This window comes from Cupressus sempervirens, chromosome 9, assembly GCF_028749045.1.
Source record: "Cupressus sempervirens isolate cs-2001-9-10 chromosome 9, ASM2874904v1, whole genome shotgun sequence".
In the NCBI taxonomy this organism is placed as follows: Eukaryota; Viridiplantae; Streptophyta; class Pinopsida; order Cupressales; family Cupressaceae; genus Cupressus; species Cupressus sempervirens.
In genome coordinates, this window is record NC_143126.1 from 4,776,059 (window position 1) to 4,803,377 (window position 27,319).

Below are 27,319 nucleotides of genomic sequence, written 5' to 3' on the forward strand. Positions count from 1 at the left end.
AGCGGACCCTTGGAAATAGAATAAAAGGAAGCATTTGTGGCTTCATTAGGCAAGTGGAATATGAGAAGAAATTGGTGTGTGAGTTGCAGCTTTGTTTTCGGCATTTGAGGACGTCTATCCTCTCTTATAACATTCTAGATGTCATTCCCTTGGGGTTTGGCCTTTGGAATTCTTTCTTATTGGCTTCATTATCAGGCAGTTTAGTTGCATTTCTGGCTACAGGCAGATTTGATATTTTGCTCATATCTTCTTCACTACTTGTCCGACGCTTATGCCGCTTGGAGGGAATGGTATTATGAAGGTAGTGGACTGATTGGAGGACAAAGTATTGTAGCAGCAAGTTCGTAAGCATGGGCTAGAGTATTATGACAATATTGCTGAAGTAATTAGTGAGTTGATAAATCTGCTATGTATTTGATTTTATGAATTCTGAAAATAACATTTTATTAGTAGCAGTTCATTTCCACTTTGCATATCATTGTAGTTGCTTTCTTGTTTATGTTGTATGATACCAATTCCATGCACGAAACACAACAAACAATAAATGTTTGATTTCCAGAATTATAAGGGGTTTAAAACATTAAACGAAGAAATAAGAAGTTGAATGCAAACTGTTTGACATAATTCCTTTCAGCAATTTGGTTTAGTTTTTTGGGACATCCAGGGGTGCCCATTACAGTGGTATCAGAGCTATAAGTCCTGCCATCCTGTGGAGGTCTTATAGGGAATTTGGAACAGCCGGATAGAGGGAAAAAGTAAGTAAAAAAAACACAGGCTAAGCATTTATGTTTGAGCATGCGACAGGGGTCTTATAATTTCTGCGATACCAGAGCAAGACAAAATAGGATTTCAGACTTGCAAAGCAAACAGTCTAGTACATCCATGCAGGGGGACATTGAATTCAACCATACAGACACAGAGGAGATATTCTGTGATCAGGACAATAATATGGGTGATCGAGATGACAGGAATACAGGATTAGGTGGAGGCAGAAATGCTGGTCCAGATCAAGGGGAGGTACTGTTCCGACAGTTACTGGATACATTAGAGCAGGGGCAGCGTATGCAGCAGGAGCAGAATAGGCGAATGGACATGATGTTGCAGCTCATGGCTAGACAGATGGGTGTCAATATTAATCCAGGTGATGCCAACAACAGAAACAATAACAACGAGGGAAACAATAACAACGGGCGAAACAATAACCATGAAGGCCAAGGAAACAACAATGGTCCTGAGAATAACATTAATGGTAATAATGGACACGGCAACAATGGGAATGAGGCTAATAACTTTAGACACGTTGCACGCCCAGCACAGACTATGAGCTCGAGACCTCTTCTACCCACTTTTCCACCCAGAGATCCGGTTCATCCAGTAAACAAACCGTAGATTACCAAGTTACAGGATCAGTTCAAGAGGGACTAGGAGGCTAGTGGACTAGAGTTTCAGGTGGATATTTCTCTTAGAGATTATATGGACTTGAGGATGAGACACATGCCTAAAGCAGGAGGGAGGAATCAAAACTTTGAGCTGAGGAAGAAAGTTGAAAAACTTTCTTTACCTTATTATGATGCTTCAGGGAAGATGACTGCACGAGCTTGGGTGCAGAAGGTAGATACATACTTGCAGCTTAATCCTATGCCTGAGGAGGAGGCTATCAAGTATGTGGCTATGCACTTGGATGGCGTTGCACATGAATGGTGGCATCATGGCATGGTGACTTTGGGGCATAATCAGATTACATCTTATGAGGAATTCACCGAAACATTGATTGGGAGATTTGACACTAAGGATCCCGAGTTACATTTCAAGGAGCTAGCACAGTTAAAACAGTCAGGTTCTGTGGATGCTTACATTGCCAAGTTTCAGCGCTTGTCTGTACTTGTTACTGATATCTCTCCTAGGAGATTGGTGGTGTTATTTTGTGATGGTCTTGCTGATCCATTACGAGTTTGGGTGAAGGGACATGATCCACTCACGTTAGCTGAAGCAACTAAAAAGGCACGAGATTTAGCCCCTTCGGTATACAAAGGAAAAAACCATTCAACAGATTCTTCCTACCGCAAGGACAAAGACAAAAAATCATTTCAGAAAGAGTATAGAAAACCCAAAGAAGGATCAAAAGGACTAGACAATGAAACCTTGAATGAACTTCGAAAGAAGAAGCTGTGCTTCCATTGTAGAGAGCCTTGGGACTTATCTCATAAATGTTCTCTCAAGGCTAAGGCAAATCAAATGGAGTATTTTTCAGCAGAAGAGTCAGAGTCAGAAGGGGAGGATCAGCACTCTGATTCAGATGAGGGTAACACTATAGAGGAGAGCAACATTCCTAAGGATGATAGATCGTTGGCACGCTTGAAAGGGGCCCAAAAGGCAATCACATTTAAGGTCAGGGGTACTATCCAGGGGTAGAAAGTGATATCTCTTATTGACACTGGGGCTACACATAACTTCATAGATGCACAGTTGGTAGCCAGGAGAGGGTTACAGACAGAGGAGCATGATGGGTTTAAAGTCATGGTGGCTAATGGTGATAAGTTATTATGCACTCGGAAGATATCTAATCTTCACATCAGGTTTGGAGATGGCTACGAGTTGGAAGATGAGTTCTATGTTGTGGACATGGGAGATTATGATGTCATCCTTGGCATGACATGGATGGCTTCACTAGTTGAGTTCACACTCAATCTAGCGAAATTGGAGATGAGATTCTAGCATGAGGGGAGAACTGTGGTACTTAGAGGGCTTTCAGATGGAGGTTGCAGAATAGTGTCCTTGAGGAGAATGCAGAGACTTTTTCGTCATGATGACATAGAGTGGGCGGCAGAGTGCCACATTATGCCAACTTCACCAGAGCCACAAGAAAAGAGTCATCCACTAGATGTCCAGAAGATACTTGATAGACACGCTAAAGTATTTAGCAATATTCCTCATGGGGTTCCTCCTGACAGAGGGATGGAACATGTTATTGAGCTTGAGGAGGGAGCCAAACCAGTTATGATTACTCCCTATCGTCATCCTAAGAAACACAAGGATGAGATAGAGAAGGCAATTAAGGATTTGTTGGAGATGGGGCATATCAGGCCCAGTAAGAGCCCTTTTGCTTCAACAGTAGTATTGGTAAAGAAGAAGGATGGGACAATGCGCATGTGCACCGATTACAGGGCACTGAATAAGAAAACAATTAAAAACAGGTATCCCATTCCTAGGATTGATGAGCTGATTGATGAGTTGCATGGGGCATGCTTCTTCACCAAAATTGATTTGCGATCTGGATACCATCAGATCAGGATGAGAGCAAAGGACATTGAGAAAACAGCCTTCCGATGTCACTATGGCCACTTTGAGTTCATGGTTATGCCATTTGGTCTAACCAATGCACCTGCTACATTTCAAAGTTGTATGAACCAGGTATTCAGGAAGCAGCTGAGGAGATTTGTCTTGATCTTCTTTGATGACATCTTGGTCTTCAGTAAGACCTGGGAGGAGCACTTACATCATCTGGAGGAGGTGTTATCTATTCTGGAGAGAGAGTCATTGTATGCCAAGGAATCTAAATGTGAGTTTGGCATGACTGAGCTCCTTTACCTGGGGCATATCATTAGTGCAGATGGCGTTCGGGTTGATCCCGAAAAGATTAGAGCTATTGTAGAGTGGCCTACTCCCACAAACCTTACACAGCTTAAGGGATTCTTTGGTTTATGTGGTTTTTATAGAAGGTTTGTTAAGGGATTCTCACAGATTGCTACACCCTTGACAGATCTTACCAGGAAAGGAGCCTTCGTGTGGACAGGGGCAGCACAGAGGTGTTTTGAGCATTTCAAGCAGGTAATGTCTTCATGTCCAGTTCTAGCTCTACCGGATTTCACAAAGCCTTTTGAGCTTCATTGTGATGCATCAGGTGATGGGATTGGAGCAGTATTGATGCAGGAGAAGCATCCCATTGCATTCGAGAGTAGGAAGCTCCAAGGAGTTGAGAAAAGTTATTCTGTCTATGACCGGGAGATGTTGGCCATAATGCATGCATTGGCCAAATTTCGATCATATTTGGTAGGTGGACGTTTTGTGATCAAGACTGATCACAACAGTATTAAATACTTCATGAGCCAGCATGATCTTAATGACCGGCAACAAAAATGGGTGACTAAATTGCAGGCTTATGACTTTGACATAGAGTTTGTCAAAGGTAAGAAAAATGTGGTGGCTGATGCCTTATCTCGGAGACCTCACTTATGTGCTCTGGCAGAGATTTCAGGAGATTGGAGAGATCGGATTATAGCAGAGTATGTCAGAGATGCTTGGGCTTCTGGATTGATTTCAGGTACCATACAGGATGATCGCTATGAGGTGATAGATGGATTGATCAGAGTTCAGGACAGGGTTTATTTGATTCCGTCATCACATTTGAGAGAGGTGATATTGAAGGCATTTCATGATGCACCCACAGCAGGACATCCGGGGGTCTTCAAGACCTATAGGCAGATCCGAGAGCGGTTTTCATGGAAAGGGCTCAAGGATGATGTTCAGAGGTATGTCAGGGAGTGTATGGTTTGTCAACAGAATAAGGGAGAACACGCATTTCCTGCAGGTTTATTACAGCCCTTGCCCATTCCTGATAGGAAATGGGAAAGTATTTCGATGGACTTCATCACTGGTTTACCACGAGTGCAGGGAAGGGATTGCATCTATGTGGTGGTGGACCGCTTGACGAAGTTTGCTCACTTCTTTGCTATTCCATCCACTTACACAGCAGCACAGGTGGCAGATCTTTTCTTTAAAGAGATATTCAGGTTACATGGGTTGCCCAGATTCATTGTCAGTGACCGGGATAGTAAGTTTATGAGTGTTTTTTGGCAAGAGTTGTTTAGGTTGTGTGGTACTGATCTTACATCTAGCACTAGTTATCATCCGCAAACAGATGGGCAAACAGAGATTATGAATAAATGGGCGGAAGGATATTTGAGGAACTATGTAACTACACAACAAAAGGCTTGGATCAGATGGTTGCATATGGGAGAGTATTGTTATAACACCACTTATCATATGTCCATCAAGATGACTCCTTTCATGGCACTCTATGGTTATGAAGCACCTAGCTTCATGGATTTAGTTTTGGGGGACAGTAGAGTGCCCAAAGCCAAAAACTTATTGTAGGATAGTCAGGACATCCTGAAAGTGCTCAAAGAGAATATACAATAGGCCCAGAATCAACAGAAATTGTATGCTGATCAGAACCGAATAGAGCGTAGCTTCGAGGTAGGGGATATGGTTTACTTGAGGCTACAACCATATAGACAGTCATCGCTCAAGAAGAGCGGAGCTGAAAAGTTGAAACCTAGATTTTATGGTCCCTACAGGGTGATTCGCAAAGTGGGCAAAGTCGCCTATGAGCTTGAGTTTCCAGAGGGCAATCGAGTGCACAATGTGTTTCATGTGTCTAGGCTTAAGAAAGCCATTGGTCAGAGTGTAGTGCCTTCTGCAGATTTACCCCCTTTGGATGAGGAGGGGAAGCTTGTGTTAGTACCTGAGGCTATTGTGGATACCAGAGAGAGGAAGCTTAGAAATAGGATAGTGAAGGAGTATTTGGTCAAATGGAAAGACCTGCCGGAGAAAGATTCTACATGGGAGAGTGAGCAGGTTATTCAGCAGGCTGGACTGAGGTTGCTTGAGGACAAGCAATTTCAAGGGGGGCGGACTGTAATGTCCCCATTTTAGCAGTTGACCAAGTGTGTGCGCGTTAGCCTTGTTCTACATGGTCCCGAGGGCTAACGAAGGGTTTAATGGGATCTTGGAGTGTTTTGGCCTAGTCATTTCCAGTTTGGGCCAAAACGAAGTTGATTTACTTAGTTTCAGGCATACTTACTATTTTTAGTAAGTCAGCAGGACACAGTGCAAGTCAATTTTGGTGATTGGACTCGATACTCCTCGGTGAGAGCTTTTCGATGAGCTATCACTCGCATTATTCGGAGTCCGATTGCTAATACATTTTAATGCCTGAAGTTTTGTTAAAGTAACATCTAATTTAATTGTAAAATATTAAAGTGTTACTTTAATATTTATTTTATGGTGATGTGTACCCAAGGGAGACATAAGGGGTATTTTAATATATGTTTTATATATTACACATCTTTTATCCCACATTGCCCATATGAGTTGAGCGGACCCTTGGAAATAGAATAAAAGGAAGCATTTGTGGCTTCATTAGGCAGGTGGAATATGAGAAGAAATTGGTGTGTGAGTTGCAGCTTTGTTTTCGGCATTTGAGGACGTCTATCCTCTCTTGTAACATTCTAGACGTCATTCCCTTGGGGTTTGGCCTTTGGAATTCTTTCTTATTGGCTTCATTATCAGGCAGTTTAGTTGCATTTTTGGCTATAGGCAGATTTGATATTTTGCTCATATCTTCTTCACTACTTGTCCGACGCTTATGCCGCTTGGAGGGAATGGTATTATGAAGGTAGTGGACTGATTGGAGGACAAAGTATTGTAGCAGCAAGTTCGTAAGCATGGGCTGGAGTATTATGACAATATTGCTGAAGTAATTAGTGAGTTGATAAATCTGCTATGTATTTGATTTTATGAATTCTGAAAATAACATTTTATTAGCAGCAGTTCATTTCCACTTTGCATATCATTGTAGTTGCTTTCTGGTTTATGTTGTATGATACCAATTCCATGCACGAAACACAACAAACAATAAATGTTTGATTTTCGGAATTATAAGGGGTTTAAAACATTAAACGGAGAAATAAGAAGTTGAATGCAAACTGTTTGACATAATTCCTTTCAGCAATTTGGTTTAGTTTTTTGGGACATCCAGGGGTGCCCATTACAGTTATCTTCTACAAGTATTAGAGATTTTGTTGCTGAATTCAATAAGCTCATTAATAGAATTCTAGCAGCAAATAGACCTACTGCACACAATTTGAAAACTTTCTTTATCAGTGCTATGTCTCCTAACATAGGCTTCAAATTGAGAAGATCCAGACTTGCAAATTTGGAGGCAGCTCAAAGAATTGTTGTAGAATTGGAAGATGACATGATCGCTACAGGTATATGGAATCATGAAATTCATAACAAAGCCAACATCACTAAATCAACCTCACAGGAAGATTTGATTCAGAAACTGTCTAATGAATTGCTTGCCTTGGAAAGACAGCTCCCAAGCACCAACAATTCATATCAAAGAAGTTTTTCAGAGCAAGCTAGTGAATGTAGTAATAAACCTGTGCACTTTTGAAATTTATTTTTAGAATATAAATCAGACTTGGATGCAAAGGATCCAGAAGTACAACTTTCAGCAGACGAAGGCATCTCCTACAGTGATAAAGAATTGGTAAGGACAGTAGATAAAGATTGTTCTTTCATACCTTCATTTACTTCTGATTTAAAAAGTTTCAGATTTGAAGAAGACAAAAATAAACTATTGCATGAAGATGATTAGATAGTTAATGTATCTCTAGATCATGAAAAGTCAAATTTCATGGAAGACTTTGGCAAAACTAATTTTCAAATTGCAAAAGTTGATGACAAGCCTATTTTGGAATCCATGTTTCTTGAAGAAAATGCAATGACTAATCCTCGTGATGAATGTTTTGCCAAGTCTGAAAATATGGTTGAAGAGATTACAAGAAAAATAGATGAGGATTATGCTTCCAATTGTTATCTTCCTAAAACTAATGAACTGGCTACATTATGTTTTAGTGGTCATCCTATTAAATCTGAGAATGTAGATGTTGAAGAGGAAAAGATTTCAATGACTGGTGAAGTTTTAAAATGTCATGTAGAAGATAAAGAATTAGATGAAGATATTCATAATCTTGAAATAAAGAATGATCAATTCATGGTATCAGACACATATGGATCTTCTACAGTAAATTCAAATATTAAAGTTTTGAATTTAGAGGAACATTTTTCAGATTTAACAAATGCTAGATATGAAGAGGATGTTTCATTTCTAATAGAGTCTACGGGTAATAAAGAACCATTCAATTTTAACCCTGGCTTGAAATCTGAAGTTAATGATGCTTGCAACTTTTTTGATGCTAGCATTCTTGATCATTTTGCTGGCAATGGAGTAAATATATGTGACTGTTTTCTAGCAGCATATACTAAATCTGATGATTGTATTTATCCTTCATGAAAGAAGTCAAAGCATGTAGAAAATACAGATGCATTTTTCAGCTCTGATTTGAAATTAGAAGTTATTCTTGATAGTACTCACAAAAGGTATGATGATATTTCTTTCCTAAAAGATTTTCAATATTCTGGTTTTGATAATCCTAATTTGAAAGATGATATCTCTACTAAGGATAATAATAGAACAAATAGAAATGATAATGCTGAAAGAAATAGCTATAATGAGGCATGGCTATTTGGAAAGGTCCTATGGGTTACTATATTGCAAATTGCTTTTAGACTTATTTTCAGCAATGAAGGTGTTGCCAGAGGTTATCAGTGTTGTTTCAAACTAGTGAAGCATCTTCCTCTATTTCGGAAAGGATCATATTTCTCTATTCCAGTCAATGGCCATGTATGATTCCTTCCTTGTTCTATGTTTTTTTGGTGAGGTCTGCTTGTTTGTAGTAGTTAGGTTTATCTTTCCAATTTTGCGTGTGTTTAGTGTAGCCTCTTCCTCTTGGAGTAGTATAGTCTTCCCCTGCTTTTTTTGTTGTTGTCTTTGTGTTTTGGTAGCTTCATTTTGCCTTGATCTCCTCCACTCTCCTAGTAAGAAGCTCTTTGTTTACCCTCTTCATGGCTTGACTCTATAGCCCAATGGATAAGGCCAGTTCTGCGAAACCTAAGATTTTGGATTCTTTGCGTGCTTTGCAGCACATAATCCCCAGTCAGAGCCAACTGTAGGTGCACTTTTAGTACACCATTTTTGAACTTTAAAATTTTCCTCCTGTGGAAATAAATTCCCTTAAGGTGTTCCCTAATTTTACTAATGTGTTCTCAAGAAGTTGAATTGATTTGAAAGATCCAAAATGTAAAATTCCAAATTCTTTATGTTTGAGGAGTTTAGAAGTTCAGTGGTCATGCTAAAACTATCTGAGCTAGTTAAAGCATCAATAAAAGTACAACAATGTGCAAGGAGGGAGGTCTAGAAAAAGTTGCAAGTTCAAATTGATTAGAGAGATGTTTTACTAGGAGATGTCATAATTTTACTGCTGGCAAAAACATACATAAGTATTATACTCTCTGCTCTGTGAAAATGAAGTTCACCACATACATTTGAGAAAGGTAGTAATTGGGATCTCAGCAAGATGTACCAAGGAAATGTTGGATGAATGGAGATTTATTGATGACAAAGCATGTGAAAAAGAGGAACAGCTTGGATGAATAATCTTACAGTAACTAATATGATCAAGAGCCAATATGGATTGGATTCTAAGAGAGGAAAAGATATATTTCAAAATATGAACTCTCTAGAAGGTTTAATCATTGAATCATTTCGATACTTATGGATTCCTAGTGGCAAATTCCTTCCAACGGCTACAAATTGAGAAATTTGGAAATGTAACAAGAAGATGAAACAAAACATTAAATTCATGATTCAGGAATGACTAAAGATAGCTGATGGATGAGAGAAAAACATTCTTTTTAGCTGGGAAGGAGAACACAAGTACTCTAATGTGTTGGGCACTACTATTGTTAGTACTCAATCCCTATTGCCAAGACAAAGCTCGACAAGAAGCCAAAGACATTTGTGGAACCCAAGATCCCACTGGAGAGTCTGTAAAAGACCTCAAAATTATTGGAATGATATTGAAAGAGATGCTTCATCTGTATTGTCCAGCACCAGGAATAATTAAGTAGACATTCATAGACTTGAAGGTAGGAGAAGATGGCTTGGTGATTCCTAAGGGTGTCCAGGTGATTGTTGACATATTGACAATCCACAGGGATCCAAAATTATGGGGTAGTTTTTGATGAAGGTGGTATCCTAGTAAAGTTGGTCCATATGACCAAATGGCAGAAAGCTTGATCATCCAAAATCCATTGAGGCAATTTGAGTAATGATCATATCTCATATTCTTCCTTTTCTATTTTGGGGTGTTCTATATGTATTGGGTAGGAGCAGCATTATATCTTTTGGCGTAGGTGGAATTCAACAAAATGTCTGCTACATAATGGAATATGAACAGAGGCAGTGTCCAAATTGAAAAATAAGAACACATGTGAATTCTGCCATGCCTAAATTGAGTTCCCTTCCATAATATGTGCTTCAACATATGGAGAAAGTTGTAGGTTATTTGCAGAGTATGTAACATCCATACTACAGACCCGACAATTCCAAGGGAATCCAAATTTATGGTTCATCCAAAAGGAGAACTCGTGTTTGAACATAGTAATATTAGTTAAGCCATTAAATCGATTCCTCTAGAATATTAATAATTTGTTTAGATGAAGCTCGGGGCTGCGAGGAAGTCATGGGAGCTAGTGTTTAAGAGAACACTTTTTTTTTTTCAAGTAAGGTGCAATGCTTGAAGAGATGTTAGAAAGAAATAATGCTATAGACCAGAAAGCATAGGCAGTATGGAAGCTGCGGGTCCTATCGAAATATGAAGGAATCACCAAAATCTTATGTCCAAACAAACCTTTGTGCTTGCATGATCAGTTGAGCACCAACAAATTAGAAAAGTAATCCTTGGCACTCGAGAGCAATGCTCGTGCACGGATGATATCAAAGTGATCGCCTTTTGGAGAAGTATTGAAGGTGCAAGCTATTCATCAAAAGGAAACTAGTCATGTAGGACATATGCACATGAATGGTCTAATTATAGACCTATGAACTCTCTCTTGCAATAGCAATTCTTTGTCAGAATATTGACTAAGCTCTGAGGAAATTCCTTTGGCAATGGAGATTTCATCTTCTTAGTTTCATGGAGTTCGCCACACATCATGATCATGGAACTATTTGCTGTCGAATGTAATCATATCTATCTTCAAGGCCATTATATGTGACTAAATATTTTAAATATGATTTAGAAGGAGTCTACATCAAAGTTTCCAAAATTACTAAAAGGGAGACTGACAGTGGCCATCAGATTCTAGTTAATCAAAGGAAATGGTTTTTCTCAAAAGATCACTATCTTTCCCATTCCACGATTGCATTGATCAGCATACATGGGCAAAAAGTGAATTTCAATCAATCTTCACTATTAGAGCACCAATAATATGCATGAGTAGTTTGATTAGATGTCGATAATCTAGATGAGAAAAGAGTGAATTTCACAATGTTCAGAATCGATCATGATTCTTATCATAAACTTGAGACTCGTAGAATACAAGGCATTATGTGGTAGCCTAAAGCGATCATATTAAGCCTTAGGGATACCGATTAGAATAGAATATGGAGATCATTTTCAATGATTTCCCTTTATCCAACATGTGGAATTAAGATATTTCCCTTTATCCAACACGTGGAATTAAGACATGTAAATCTGAAGGCAACCATAGCTCGATGAATAATGGAGATTTCACTTAAGTTGCAAATCATCATATTCGATCATTGTATTGCCAAGAAAGTGAAATAATATTAAAAGGGGAATTAGAAAGAAGCAATATATATCAAATGCATGAGTTTTATTGAACATCTTCATGAGTAACGATTCATGATTGATTTGTAATCTCATTAGAGTCTTTGGAGGTTGATCTTCTTTGAAACAGAGACATTTGAAAAGATTGGTTGCAATCAATTTTTTGGTATTCTTGAGCAATGTGCAGGCTATTATATTTGAATGCATCATTCATTTGTTGCTATGGAGATTTTCTTTGATGGCATAGAACATGGGTGGAGGCAATGATACTCTTCATCTGTTCTAGCATCTCCAAGTTATGTTGAGTAGTAAGAAGTTGTTCACTTCATGTTCTCAGAGATAAATAATGTGAAGAGACATAGTCTCTATTTCCTTTTTTTTTTTTGTTTGTATTTTCAAGAGTGTTAGTTTTCAATTTCCTCAAATTATGGAAGCTGAAGCACTTCATATTCTCATGAAGGCTTATGCTGGTGTGTTCTATATAAACTATTATAACTAGAGATTCTCGGGTTCGGCCTTTTCTAGATACAGTCAGAGAGCTAGAGTAGGAGGGGGAAAATTTTTTTGATGTATCAGACTTAATATTGCAGAGCCAATAAAGAGGATTTTATGTCAATGGTTTTTTGTTCCATTTAATTAGTCATTTCTTCTATGTGTCTCTCTTTTTTTGAATTACAGAAGGAGAGAAAAGATGTTTTATTCTTTTGTCATGAGGATATGAATTAACCACAGTAAGAAGTGCTTTGAGGTATTCAGAGAAAGATTCATTAGAAGTCTTTAATCATCTCATTAATTTTTTTGTTAGTGTTTTCTATAGGTTAATTAGATGTTGAGTATATGGATTCATAAGAATTGTGAGTTCTATTGCTTGGTTTATAGATTAGAAACTTTTTCTTTCCTAGATTAAGTCCTGTTTAGGCTTAATTCAGTTTGCCTCTCCTGCTCTAAGGTTAAGAGCATACCCCATGTTAGTTTAGGAGAGAAACATAATTCCTTGAACATTATTCACATAGGGAGTTATACCTTAATTCAGAGGGAAACTAGTTATTCTCAGAAACAGTTTCCCAACTATTGTGTAAAGTTGTTCTTCATTACAAATTGGGAAAATTAAAAGGAGAATCAAAAGAAGAACAATATGTTTACCAACACTTTAGTAATACCTTAGCATGCTACTATAAATTCCCAGTTGCCTTTGAGTTATATGACTTCCTACTTTATCTCTTTCAACCATCATTGTACCATGTAAATCTGTTTGCCTCTCTTCGACATACTGCAAATATTTGTAATCTACATTCTCTATATCTTTTTGACCCATGAATGATAAAAAGTGAAGTATCTTCTATGTGTCACACATATAAATGTTTTATATAGTGTAGTTTATAGATTAAAGTGGGGTTTGAATCTGTATATCTTTAGACTATCATAATAATAGCATTGTGCATGTATGGGCAGAGACTAATCTAAACACCCTATTTTGGTGCATCGCCTCTTTAGAATAGATTAGGTAGCTACTTTTACGTATTCTTTCTCCCTTTTCTCTTAAAAAATAGTTTAAGTGCATCCTAATAGTATAGGAAGCCAACCTTCTCCAGAGATTCAACCTCATAGTTCAAGTCCCACAACTTGGATGTTGTTTCCATGTTTCACGAGTTTGTCCTTAGGTAAAGCTTTGGGCAAGGGTGCAAGCTTTTGTGACAATAGTAATTATATTAAAATATGATCTTGTAGATTATATCAAGAACAATCTTCAGTTAGGGTCAAGATTTAGGTATGTTCTAGCATTAGAGGATTATTGGACCAACTGTGAAGATAAACTCGAGAGAAGGGAAATATTTTTCTCCAAGATGGTAGTGAGCAAGCAAGGTTTTACAATGTAATCATAGATGTGGAAGGAGTTGAGGATGATGGTTAGTACATAGGGTCCTCCACATATTTGAGAGAAAGTAAAGATGCACCCATTTATTCGGCTCCTCCCCTAGGTCGAATCATTGACACTCTAGCAAAGCTAACCGACAAGATGATCAAAATAAAAAGATAAATGGGCTGAATGGAAAAAGGCTTAGAGAAATAGAATTGGTCATTCCCCATCAGGATCTCAACCAAAAAAAACATCCACAACTACCTCCTCTTGTACAATAGAACCCACAGTTACCACATCTATGGGGTGTTCCTAGATTGTCAAAGGAGGAGGTGGAGCAAACCAACATCCAAAGAAATTTTTTCCCATAACTCCTACTTGTGGAGGTGGATCAATCCTAGTCATAGGATCAATAGAGGAGCCTGAGAAAGACAAAAATAAAGAGGAGAAAGAAAATTAATATGAAGGTGCTAAGGACAAAAATGCATCAATCTTAGTAATTAGTCTAAATGGTTCAGATGGATCCCAAAATGATGATGGACATGATGGAGTGTCTCCACCATAGGATACACCTTAAGCACTGAATATCCAAGGTAATATTCTTGCCACTACTTCTTCCACCAAAACAATCATTTTTCCATTTTCTACAAGGAAACTAATACTCCTCTTGTGGCAAGGAAATTGTTTCATGCTATAGCTCTTCAATCCTCACTCAATGTCTTGACCTCAGAGTCCTTATATGAGAATAATATTGAGAGGAAGAGAAAAAAGATCAAAGAAGGGGTGCCTTTGAAGGACCTAATAACTCAGACTATGAAGCAAACACCAACTATCAAGAAGTTGAAGAAAGCTCCCACACTGGCGACCTTGGATAAGGATTCTATGACCTAGTTTTCCAAAGTGATAACTTGTAGGATTCTTATTGTTAGTATTACTTTTTTCTCCATTCTTCGATGACTCTCCTTACTTAGTAGATGATATGAACTTGGTATAACCTAGTCTAGTAGTGTCATAAGATCTTATTTGTGCTTGCATCTATTCACCAACTAGTCTAATGGCCTCCTTAGGTTTATTTATTCTTTCAATGATTTCCTTCTTTGGTCTTAACTCATATCCATATTAATTATTCTCAGATCTCATATTTGTAATCTCTTCCACCTTCCTAGTTATCTCATGGTTGACACTTAGTAATTAATAGACCATGTAAAATTGGTTATGGGTTAGCCTTTGTACCTCATTGATCCTTTCATCAAGACTTGTGATCATCTTGCTTTTTTCTTCTTCAACCATTTCCTTATCTTATTTATCCTTTTTCTTTTTTTTAGTCACTTCACACAACCTCACTGATTGAATTTCATATTCTCTTTTTAGTGCTCTTATTTCTTCATTTAGAATGTCATTCTTCTTAAATAGATCTATTATTGCTACATTAGTTTCACTAGATCTTCCTTCATCACATAGGTCTTCAATGCTTTCTTCTTTGTATTGGGTGTCATTTTGCTGAATTTCCATCACTTTTCTTCTCTTTAGGGATTTCCTTAATTCCTCCTTTGTGACCTTGACTTTCTCAAATGCAAGTTGTAAGTCAATATTTTGATTATCAATAACCTTTCCCAACTTGTAGGCTTCCATCTCCAAGATCTTTGACTCTCAAGTGGTTAGACTACTTTCCAAGAGAACTTAGCTCTGATACAAATTATTGGAAATCTAATAGTGAAAGTAAGATTCTAGGGGGGAGGGGGTGAATCAAGATCTATCGAAACTTTCACCACTTCAAACATGAATCACATTCATACTTAATTCACCACACACATATCTGCCAAACTTAAACATTAATATGCAACAACATATATCAATATATAATATCATATCTCACATCTAATAACACATATAAGCAATAGATCAACACATGAAACCAAATATGGTAATGCAAAAACCCTACAAGGTGAAGGAAAAATTGTGGTGGTGATGAAACCCACAAAATCTTCGCTACTATAGCAATAAAGTGTGTCTATTAGGACTACAAAGTTTGATCACTTCTAATGATCCACCCTATTAGGGGCCTTCCCTATTGAGAGGTTACAAGACTTATTCAATCTACCTTGATTAAAGTATTTTAGCTACATAGTCAAGTGAGCACTCTATTAGGAGATTTATAATAGGCCTAGTAAGACCACTCTTGTTAAGAGATTTACCCTGAAACACCTATTAAAATATATCAATATTTATCCTTTGGTTTGCACTTAAATTTTATTAAGAGATCACCTCTATACAATCTGATATGACCTCTTTGTGATAGATCTTAAATAGTTGATCTCTGTATTGTTTGGTCACCTTACTACTCCTTAACACTTAACTCCACTAAATTCACTTTCATCTTATAAGTTTCTAGCTCTCAACCAATAATCCAAATTTCTCCTTTTTGTCATTTTGTCCTAATTTTCTAATCGATTGACCTCATTACAAAGGGGTTAATGATCCCTAATTACATATCTAATTACCTCTTTGACTTTCTCTTCAATCATAAAAGTATGATTCTAGCTCGACAAAAATGGTTTTTGCCAACATTTGTGCCATTACAAACATTTATACAAAAATGTGTTATATGATGCTAATAGCTTCCTGATTCTTGGTGCATATTGGTTCTTCATACTATAACTTGGCTTCAACTCTTCTCGACATATCTGTGTAATCAACATATATATTGTTCTTTGAACAACTCGATATTCACTAGAGTCCTCAGTGACTACTGGCATACTTAGTAGTAACTATTTCTCAACCATAACTAATTATATACATCTTCTCCATAACATCACTCAGCCTATACATAATTACTCAGCCATAGTGTTGACTAACTAACTTTACCTTATAAATGACTAAGTGTTTTGCATTAACTGACAATACTAGGTTTCCTTTAGGGTCAACATATTTGTGTTGTATAGAGTTTGGCACTCATGGAGTGGTAAAAAGATCAAATCCCTAATAGAACCAAACCTTATACTTATGATAATTTTCCCTCTATTTCTAGTCTTAAGTGAGGCAATTAAATGTGAGGAATCATCAAGATAGAGAAGGATATTTTCCAAAACTTACTAATCAACATTATTTTCCTTAGTTCATAAATTTTGGTCATCAAAAAAGAGTGCAAATAGGTAGTGCATTGTAATGGATCCATATTAGCATGTACATGTATGATATCTATATTTGGAGACTACAACTATGATGAAGCTGGAGATTTTTCAAAACCAAACCTTTAATGAGTTGTTTGAATAAGATGGGGCTCCATCATAATTCTATAGTTCCTTCTAAAAGTTTAGTTGAGAGTGAACTAGGGAGTTTTCATAGATGTCAAAAACCTCCTTTGAACATCTAGCTTAATGCCCATTTTGGCTCCATTTTCATTCATGCATCCCTTTTTTGTGTTGCCAGTATCTTTGTAACCCTTTGTGTTATTTATCCTTGTGGTCTTTCAATTCTATTGCCTACTAATATGTCCATATATATCGCCAATGCTTCCCACATAAACCTAGTTTAAAATCCTATTCACAATCTGATCTCCAATTATTGTTGGTCACACCTAAAGAAAACCCCTCTATCATTGGAGTTCTATTTATGAAATCTTATTTATCCCAAGCCATATGAATCCATGCTCCATATTTAAAGACCCATTGTGGGGTGTGCCTGTAGACATTTTCTTTATCAATTCATCTTCCATATTCAAAAATCCATTGATGGGTGTAATCTTGATCAAAAGTTTCTCATATGTACTTAGTTATATCTTTAGTTTTTTGGGTTGGTAGGGTACAATCCAACTCATCACACCATTTCTCCTTAGGAAGATGCACATCCTTAGTCAAAGTCCTTTTAAATCCTTTTGATGTAAGAGTATCCTAGTTTCCCTTGTAATCCTACTCATTTTTGTTTTTTCTACTAGTTAATGTCAAGTTCCAGTGGTTGCCGAGTTGCACTCATTGCCAAGTTCATGTATGTGTTCAATTGTCCAGTATTGGTTGAGTATTCATTTTGTGTCAAGTTACCCAATGTTGGCCGAGAATTTTTGTATGTGTTGATTATCTAGTTTTGGCTGAGCATTCCTTCATGTGTTGAGTGAACCTAATGTTTACTGATGCTCAGTTCCTTTTTTGATTGAGTTTTTTTGAGACTGATTCTTATTTTGAGATGACTTATGTATTTAATTTGAATTGTGAATTTAATTTAAGGATATTATCTTGGGATGTGTGTAGATTGTTTGAAGGTCAACCTTCTATTATGTAAAGATCTAGAATTGACTATAAGTCATTTTGGAAAGAATAAATAGGGACATTTAGGCTTAGGTTAGGTATCACTTAGAGAATACGAACAGTAATGCTAAGTAGAAGTGATGAATGTCTAAATTAAGGACCTATAAAACTTCTAAGTTTAGGATTTTGTAAAATCTTGTTGATCGTAACCCAGAAGGCCTAACAGTTGGGCATGTATGCTTTTAATTTGATGAATTAACAAAGTGTTTACTATTCTCTCTTGCCTTGGTACTATTCTTTGTGTTGTTTTCTTTCATTTTTATACTCAGTAAGGTAGTTGGATAGTTAGGTGTGCCTCTAGCCCTAGCTATTTTAATTCTCTCCTTGTGTCAAATGTTGTGTCTCCATAATGCTCATGGGCCTACAAATTTTTAGTTTGTGGTGACTAGTCAAGGAAGTATTATACATAATTCGTAATTCCTCGACAGGGTTCAGGACTATTTTATCAATATTTTTGGGCTAACATGTTGTAAATAATTTTAACCCTAAAGCAACAAATACACTTCTATTAAATGGCTTAGGGTTAAGGACTTCATATGGTATGATGTGATAATTGTTTCTTGTGGTGGTATTGAGATGTAAGAGATTACATATTATAATAAGGTTGTAATCTTTGGATCATAATAATATTGGACTCATTGTTTGGTGGATGTAGCCTAGGGATTTGGTAAACCACATTAAATTGTAGTGTCTTGTGTTCTCTTTTGTGTGATTTATTATTTTTTGATATTGGTTATATTTGCATGTCATTCTTATTTCTATTCATGGTTAATCCTAACAAGTGGTATCAAAGCCTACCTATTTTTTAGTTATTCTCTATAGGAAAGTCTCATTGTTGAGTGAGAGTCTCACAGTTGAGTGGGAGTCTCACAATTGAGTGGGAGTGATGGAGATGAGGGTAAGCTAAAGGTGTAGAAGTTTAATAGGAAGAACTTTCATTTATGGAAAATGCAAATGGAGGACTATCTTTATCAGAAGGATTTATGGAAGTCATTGGAAGGAAAAGCCAAGAAATAAGGAACTATGAAAAATGAGGACTATGAGACTTTAGACAAAAGGGCACTTGGAAGCATTTGATTATGCCTGACACAATCAGTGACATTTCACATTACAAAAGAGAAATCGACAGAAGAGTTGCAAACCCTAGAAAATTTGTATGAAAAGCCATCTACTTCAAATAAGGCATTTCTCATGAATCATTTACTGAATATGAATATGAGTAAAGGTGGGTCTATTGTAGATCATTTAAATGAGTTTAGTAAAACTACTAGTTAGTAATTTTCTATGAATGTCAATTTTGATGAAGAAATTAGAGCTCTCTTGATTTTGTGTTATTTGCATGAAAGCTAGAATGACTTGGTAATGGTTGTGAGTAATTCTAATTCTGGATCTAATATCCTAAAATTTGATGATGTGATTGGTGTTATTATAAGTGAGGAAACTCATAGAAAAACCTTGGGTGGATCTATATCATGAACTATGTTAAATGCAAAAAATAGAGGCAGAACAACGGAGAGAGGAAGTAATTCTGGAAATCATGGGAAATCAAGAGGGAAGTCAAAAGGAAAGAGCTCCCAATCCAAAGGATTGAGAGATTGTTGGTACTATGGGAAATCGGGGAATAAGAAGAAAGATTTCTAGACTCTAAAGAACAATGAAGGAGATAAAATAGAAGGGAATGGGGAGGAAAATGTGGTAAGTAACAAATCCAAAGAGGATGCTTTTCCTTTTTCTTTGGAAAGTGTTGATGATTCTTGGGTTTTAGATTCTAGGGCTTCATTTCATGCTACAGCCCACAGAGGTTATTTTATTGATTATTTCCAAGGGGATTTTGAGCTTGTTTATTTAGGAGATAATGAACCCTATCAAATTGTTGGGAAGGGAAAAGTTAAGATTAAGTTGCAGAATGAGAATCATTGGCTACTACATGAGGTAAGACATGCTCCAAGGCTGAGTAGGAATTTTATTTTAGCTGGGAAACTGGGTGATGAGGGTTGCATAATTAATTTTACTAATAAAAATTGGAAGGTTTCAGAAGGTTCCCTTGTTGTAGAAAAAGGTGTGAAAGTAAGCACCTTATATCTTTGTATAGGTAATATTGTTCCTTCTACTTTAATTATTTTAGAGAGAAATGAATGTTCAGGAACAATTGTTGTAATTGAGTAGGGAGAAAAAATAGTTTCTAAAGATTTAGATACAATGCTATGGCTATTTTTAGTAAATTCTATATTATAGCCAATGGGTAGAAGTGTATCCAGAAGGGCATGTGATGATTAAGTCACCTCTTTGGGAAAGTATTTGTACACCATCTGGAAGGGACTTTAAGACATCATCATAATCATATTGTAAGAATTAGAGTGAATAATCTGTATATGAATAAAGCATCTATTACGTGTTATATCTTACTATACTACATTCGATAAGTATCCTTTTACCCTGTATGGTAAACATTTGGTGTGGTTGCTAGTTGAATCTAGAGAAAAGGAAGTGTTATGAAGATTAATGTGGAATTTTCTTAATATAGATAAGAATAAGATAAAAGATAAGGATGAGATATGCACTATACATGAAGTATTAATTTTATCACAATAGATGAAGCATAGATAGAAGCTTTAGTAGATTACCAATGAACACCAAAGCATAGATGGAGGGAGTGCATTCACCTAGCAGACCAAGGAGTGCTGAGGAATCATTAGAAGAGACTCGACAACAATTGAATTTGGTGGAAGAGACAAGGGAGGATTTCCTTAACTTGTAGACACAAAGGGTAGAGAATCCAAATGGAAGGGAAGTAACTCACACAGCTCACAGTGCCAAAGTAGCACAAGCATGGAGTGAACTCTTCATTCCTAATACACCCAGTAAATGGATACAAGTAGAGAATTGAAAAAATTCTCTTGAGGAAGACCTTTTCTCACTAGGTAATGTGGTTTTTGGAAGTAGGTTGGTTGTTTGAAGTAGCACAGTTGTGTAGAATAGCATGGGTGCTCAGAATAACATGGGTACTCAAAATAACATGGGTAATCAAAATAGTGCAAGTGCTCAAAACAATGTGGGTACATAGAAAGCACCATAGAATCAAAAGAGAGTAGCAATGGTAGGACTAAAGGAAAAATTGTTGACATTCAATAGTGATGGGATGACAGATCCAATCAAACACTGCAAAACATGTGAAATAACATAGACGACAAATGGTGTCACAGACTAAGATGATTGGGTTTGATATCTCCTGGCAACCCTACAAGGTATTAAAATTGATTGGTTTTCATATGCCAATCCATAGAAATTAACTACATGGATAGAGGTCATGAAGGAATTCATAGCAAAGTTCCAACTACTAAGGGATGATAATGAAATTGTAGCAAAAATATACAATAAAAAGTAGGGAAAGAATGAAATGATCTTTGTGTATGCAAGAAGGTTGAAAGAGTTGGTGGGGAAGATGGAGAGCCAAATAGCAAATGGATTAAAGAAATGATGGTTTTTCTAAGGGCTTTAGCCGGTACTAAAGAAGAAAATTAAGATTGTACCTCCAAAATTGTACATAGATGCATATAATCAGGTGGTGGATCTAGAGAGCAAGAAAAAAACAAGAAAAAAAAAGAAGAAGCACATATCTTTAGACTCAAATGGTTGATCTTTTGAAAGTAGCAGTAGCGATGAAGAATTAAGTAAGAAAATTTGAGTCTTGCAAAATGGTATGTTATGGATGATGAAAGAATTTAAAAATCTAAAAAATAATCCTAACTTGATGAAAGGGGAATTGTGGTGTATAGACCATAAGGAGGAGGGCCACACAAAGGGATCCTACATGAAAAAAAAAAATTGTGATATCTACCAAATTGTGAGACATTCCATATAGAAATGCCCATTCAATATGAAGACAAAGGGACGCCAACAAGTGTTACTAACATAAGAAGTATCCAATGCAGGAGCAACAAACACAAAAAATGATGTAACCTCTGGAGGATACCATAAAAATAACTAGACTAGACAAGGTGGTAATAATAATAATAACAATGGAGGCCAAATTTGGATATAGTACAACTCGAGTGGACAGTCAATGATATAATACTGCACGTGCAACCTCTGGGGGCACTTTTCCAGAGACTATACCATGAAGGAAATGCCACAATTTTTATTTAGATGGTGTAGTCCAAGAGACCATGACGATTCAAAATGCCAAAGCAAGGGGTGAACCTATTAAGCATCAAAGCATGTGATGAGAAGATACTAGCCATCACTTGCAAACAAGTAAAGAAGGCAATATACATAGATGCAGAGGAAGAAAAGAAGAGGTTGCAATAAGCATGAATAGAGTTGGAAAGACAAATGGAAATGGAAAAACTACAAACAAAAGACACTGTCGACACCTCAAAGAGGAACCTGGTAGAACAAAATATGATAAGGCAAGTAATACAAATGGAAGTTCCTATAAAATTAAATAACCTTCTTCTTACAATGCCCCAGTTGTGGATGATGATATTGATCATGACACCACTTTTGAAAGCAACAAAAGAGATAGGAAAGGATGGTAGCAGAGCGATTACAAGAGACTCAATGCTACTAGCACTCACTATGGGAAGATATCCATTAGTAGTAGAGATGGGTATCCTAGGAATTGTACTTACAGACACAATCATCGATGGAGGGTTGGGAGTAAACATACTACCAGAGGATATATTGAAAAATTTGGGACAACCTACACTGTGGCCACCTACATTTCAATTATTCACTGTCGATCAGCACATAATCAAGCCCTTAGGGACCCTAATGGTGCAGCATGTAACCATCAAGACACAACCATTCTTATTGGATTTCATGGTCATTTTTCTAAATAGAAAAGGGTATGATGTCATCCTTGGATGATATTGGCAAGTACAGGAAAAGGTGAAACATGATTGGAATTCAAATACCCTACCCATGGAATGTGAAGGTTGAAGATTTTTAATTGACTTACACACACAAATGATAGGTGAGAAGGTAGCGTCATCAGATTCTAAAGGTGAAGGTGGAGGGCATGACAAGGGGAAGAAAAGAATGGAACCTAATGAAGAGAGAGTATTAAGACTATAAGAAGGGTCTAACGATTATGACTTGGACTTGGTGAATAGCCTACTCCATTGGTAGATGGAGGACTACGAGCTCTTTTTGAGCTGTAATATGTTCAGAGTCAACAAAGGTAATAAAGGAGAGGAAAATGAATGTCTAAAGGAATATAGAGAAGTGAAATAAGGAAAGGTGGTTATGGTTGAAGCTAAAGGAAAGAACATATCATATGGATAGTACAAGAGGAAGACAATCCGTATGAACCCAACAAAAGGAAAGATTCCACAGCATGGTACATGGTGAATGGATCACACAAAAAGAAAAGGTTACACTGCACCATAGATTTAGTAGAACGGTGTCAGAAGCAAGGAAAACACATTGTAACAAAGAGGAAGGGATTAATAAAAACTTCAATAGTATGAAGTGGAGGTTCTAGAATCCAAAATATAGTTATTGATGAAAAGGAATGGTAGCTGATGGAATTCATGGCATAATGGGCCACTAAGGTTACACATAAGAGGCATAAGGCATGGCATGAAAAGCATTTAAAATTGAACAAATTTCAAATAGGGCAATTAGTTTTGAAGTACAATAGGTGCAATGAGATCAAACTAGGAAAATTCAAGGTAAAATAGGTAGGACCGTACAAGATCTGCAAATTCGGTGATAATAAAGCAATCAAATTATGGATATTTGATGGGAAGGAAGTGCTCAATGCAATGAATGGATCAAAACTAAAAAATATACCATGAAAGAAATAACTCACCTCTACCTCCGTAGATGAACAACTCAAAGAGAACATAAAAATAATAGATAGATAATGTATATATCTAAAGTAAATGTAAATAATAATTAAAAATATACAATTATAATATGTTAAAAGAGAAATGATAAACTAAAGGCCACCATGTGAAAAGAAGATACAATATGGTCATTACTAGGAAGGAAAGAACACTATACGAATTCAAAGCACACAGGGAAAAGTAGATATTTTGCATTTGACACCGTACAAACATAGAAAGTGCATTGTATAGAGTGAGAAAAGAGTAGTTGGAAACCTAAGATGATATCGTACGACCATAGAAGAAGGAAATAAAACCTTACAACTTTAATATTTAACAAGTCAATACCATTCAGACACTAGAATAAGAGAGAAGCTAGATAGAAGATATCATATGGCATAAAGGAAGATAGATAGAGATATCGTATGACCAGAGAACAAATATTGTATGGACTAGAGGGAAAACCACTATGCATGAAGAGTACCATATGGATATACTGACATAAAGAAGTCTTTTATGATCTTTTTGAGTAGAGGCATTGTAGAGTTTGGGAGATACCATATGGTGAAATAATTAATAAGGAATTTGTACTAGCAACTTTGTTATGATTGTTGTATGGAAGAGAGAGAGACTAATCATACACTGTATAGACTTCTACTTGTTAAGATACTATGCATTGGAAAGAGAGTACATACCATATTGTACAATCACCAAGATATGGAAGCAAGGACCATTGTAAAGTCGTATGACTCACATAGAGAAGGGCCACTTGAAACACCAAAAGAATGTATGGATATGACAGTGTTGTACACCATACAAAATCCATAGAGAAATTATAAAAAATCATTGCATAGTCATAAAACATAAATTGGTACATGGGATGACCACCATATGGACACAGAAGAAGGGTGATAGGAGGTTCTTATAAAAAAAAAATTTAAAAGAAAAAAAATGATGACAAATCGAAACAATTCACAATGAATAACATATGATACCAAATGGAAGGGAAAGACATAACCAAGTAGTAAAACATAAGTGATTGGTAGAAAGAGTATGGGATCAGAAGAAAATCACAAAAATGGTGTGTTCCATGGACTTTTGTGTGGATTTGAGGGTGCTAATTTGGTCTTAGTGGCAAGGGTGCTACCCCTTGACCTTGCCTTGTACCGTGATAGGGGGCATGCCTAGGGCTCTACCCCAAGACCCCATGGAGGCATTGCCCCTCAACCTATTGGGGGTATTTCCCACTAGACCCTTGGTTAGTTCAATTATCAGTTGTGGGAAGTGTGACTAGTTGATGAGACTTAGAGTTGTTGTAGACATAGAGTGTTTGTGTGCTAGAGGTAGAGAGAGCACTATAGCAAGCCTTTTGAGAGGGGTGCTATGCTTTGAGGAACTCAAAGTAGGTGTTGTTTGGACTTGAGATTGTCTTGGTGCATGCATAGAGAGCTTGGGAAGAGCTGACCATCTAGTTGGAGGTAGTAGAGTGACACTTTGCTCAACGTACCTAGGCTTTGGAAGTAGAGAATGTGGTATAGATGGCTATCAAGGTTAGATTGGCTAAGGAGATAGTATTGAGTTAGTGGAGGCTACAACTGCAATGTATTTTTGAGATTAGTTTGATGTAGGCATGGGAGGAATGTGAATGTGATGTGAAGGAAAAAGTTATAGTTAGTCATAGTTAATGTATTCCACTTTGTTAATCTGTCTTAGTAATTTTGTAATTTTTATCTAGAGATGACTTTAATTTTTTGGGCGGGATGATGTTGCCAGTAAATTCTATATTGTAGCTGATGGGTAGAAGTGTATCCAAAAGGGTGCATGATGGTTGAGTCACCCCTTTGGGAAAGTATATGAACACCATCTAGAAGGGACTTTGAGACATCATCATAATCATATTGTAAGCATTGGAGTGAATATTGCATATATGAATAAAGAATATGTTCTGTGTTATATCTTAATGTACTAGATGTGATAAGTATCATTTTACCCTATACAATAAACAATGGCACAAAAGACTTGAGAATATGAGTGAGAAACATGTATTAAATTACTTCATTCAAAGAAAGTTTTTCTAGGTCTGAAATATGTCAATATGGATTTCTGTGAAATTTTTGCATATAGAAAACAAAAGAGAGTGGATTTTGTGAAGAGTGGGAAGGAAACGAAATTTTGTGAAGAGTGGGAAGGAAATGAAAAGAAATAAATTAGAGCTTGTACGTATAGATGTATGAGAACCAACTTAGGTATCTTCCCTTAGTGGCTTTCATTATTATGTTACATTCATTAATGATGCAACTAGAAAAGTATAGGTTTAATTCCTTAGATAGAAATTTGATGTATTTCAAAATTTTAAGAAATGGAAATGCTTAGTTGAAAATGAGACTAGTAAGAGATTGAAATGTCTCAGATCTGATAATGGTGGTGAGTATTGCACCTATGAATTTGGAGATTATTGCTCCATTAATGGTCTTAATAGACAAAAAAATGATCCAAGGACTCCACGAGAAAATGGAGAGATTAAATGCATGAACAGGATAATAATGGAGTGTGCAAGGAGCATTAGGTTGCATGTTGGGTTGCCTTTAAACATGTTGGTATAGGCTACCAATACTGATGTATATTTGACTAAAAGATGTCCCTCTACTCCTTTGGGTTGTGGTATTCTAGATGAAGCATGGACTAGTAAGAAGGTGATTTATTCTTTTCTCAAAACTTTTGGTTGTGATTCATTTGCACATATAGATTTTGAAAATAGAACCAAGCTAGAAGCTAAGTCAAAGAAATGTGTATTTGTTGGTTATGACATTGATAAATTTAGTTATAGGATTTTGGATTTTGAAAATCATAAAATTGTAAGAAGAAGGGATGTCATATTCAATGAGAAAGTGTTATACAAAGATCTACTACAACAACATGAGAAGAAAGAAAATGATTATGTAGTACTGGATGGTACTCCAAAAGATGATGTTCCAGTAGCTCATCATGATTTGCAATAACCAAAAAAAAAAATGCCGCACACTTTAGTGAATGTTAGACAATCAAAAAGGCTAAGTAGACCTCTAGAAAGATTTTCACCCTCTTTGTACTCTATTTTACTAATTGATGTCTGTGAACCTAAATGTTATGATGAAGTTGTGCAGGTCAATATTGAAATTCAGTGGGAGTCTACGATCATAGAAGAAATGGACTCCTTGCTGAAAAATAAGACTTGGGATTTATAAGTTCCCTAGAGGTAAAAGGGATTTATAGAATAAATGGGTTTACAAATTGAAAGAAGAGGATTTAGGTAAGAAAATATTTAAAGCCAGGTTAGTTGTAAATGGATTTTTACAGAAACAGGACAGTGATTTTGATGAGATATTCTTTTTTATTGATAAAATGACTTTTTTTCACAATGTTTTAAGTATTTTAGCTACTAAAGATTTATATTTAGAGAAGCTTGATATTAAAAAAACCTTTCTTCATGGTGATTTGGATGAAGACTTAGTGTGTAGATTGAAGAAAAGTTTATATGAGTTGAAGCAAGCACCTCGATAATGGTATCTAAAATTTGGTAGTTTTATGCATGACCATGGATACAATAGTTGTCATTCAGATCATTGTGTTTATTTTAAGAGGTTGGATGATGGTAACTACATTATTTTATGTTTATTTGTCAATGACATGCTTGCAGTTGGGTCTAACATGGATCACATTAAGGGGTTAAAAAAACAGTTAGCACATTCATTTTTTATGAAGGATTTGGGGGCTTCAAAATAAATCCTTGGCATGAAAATTTGTAGA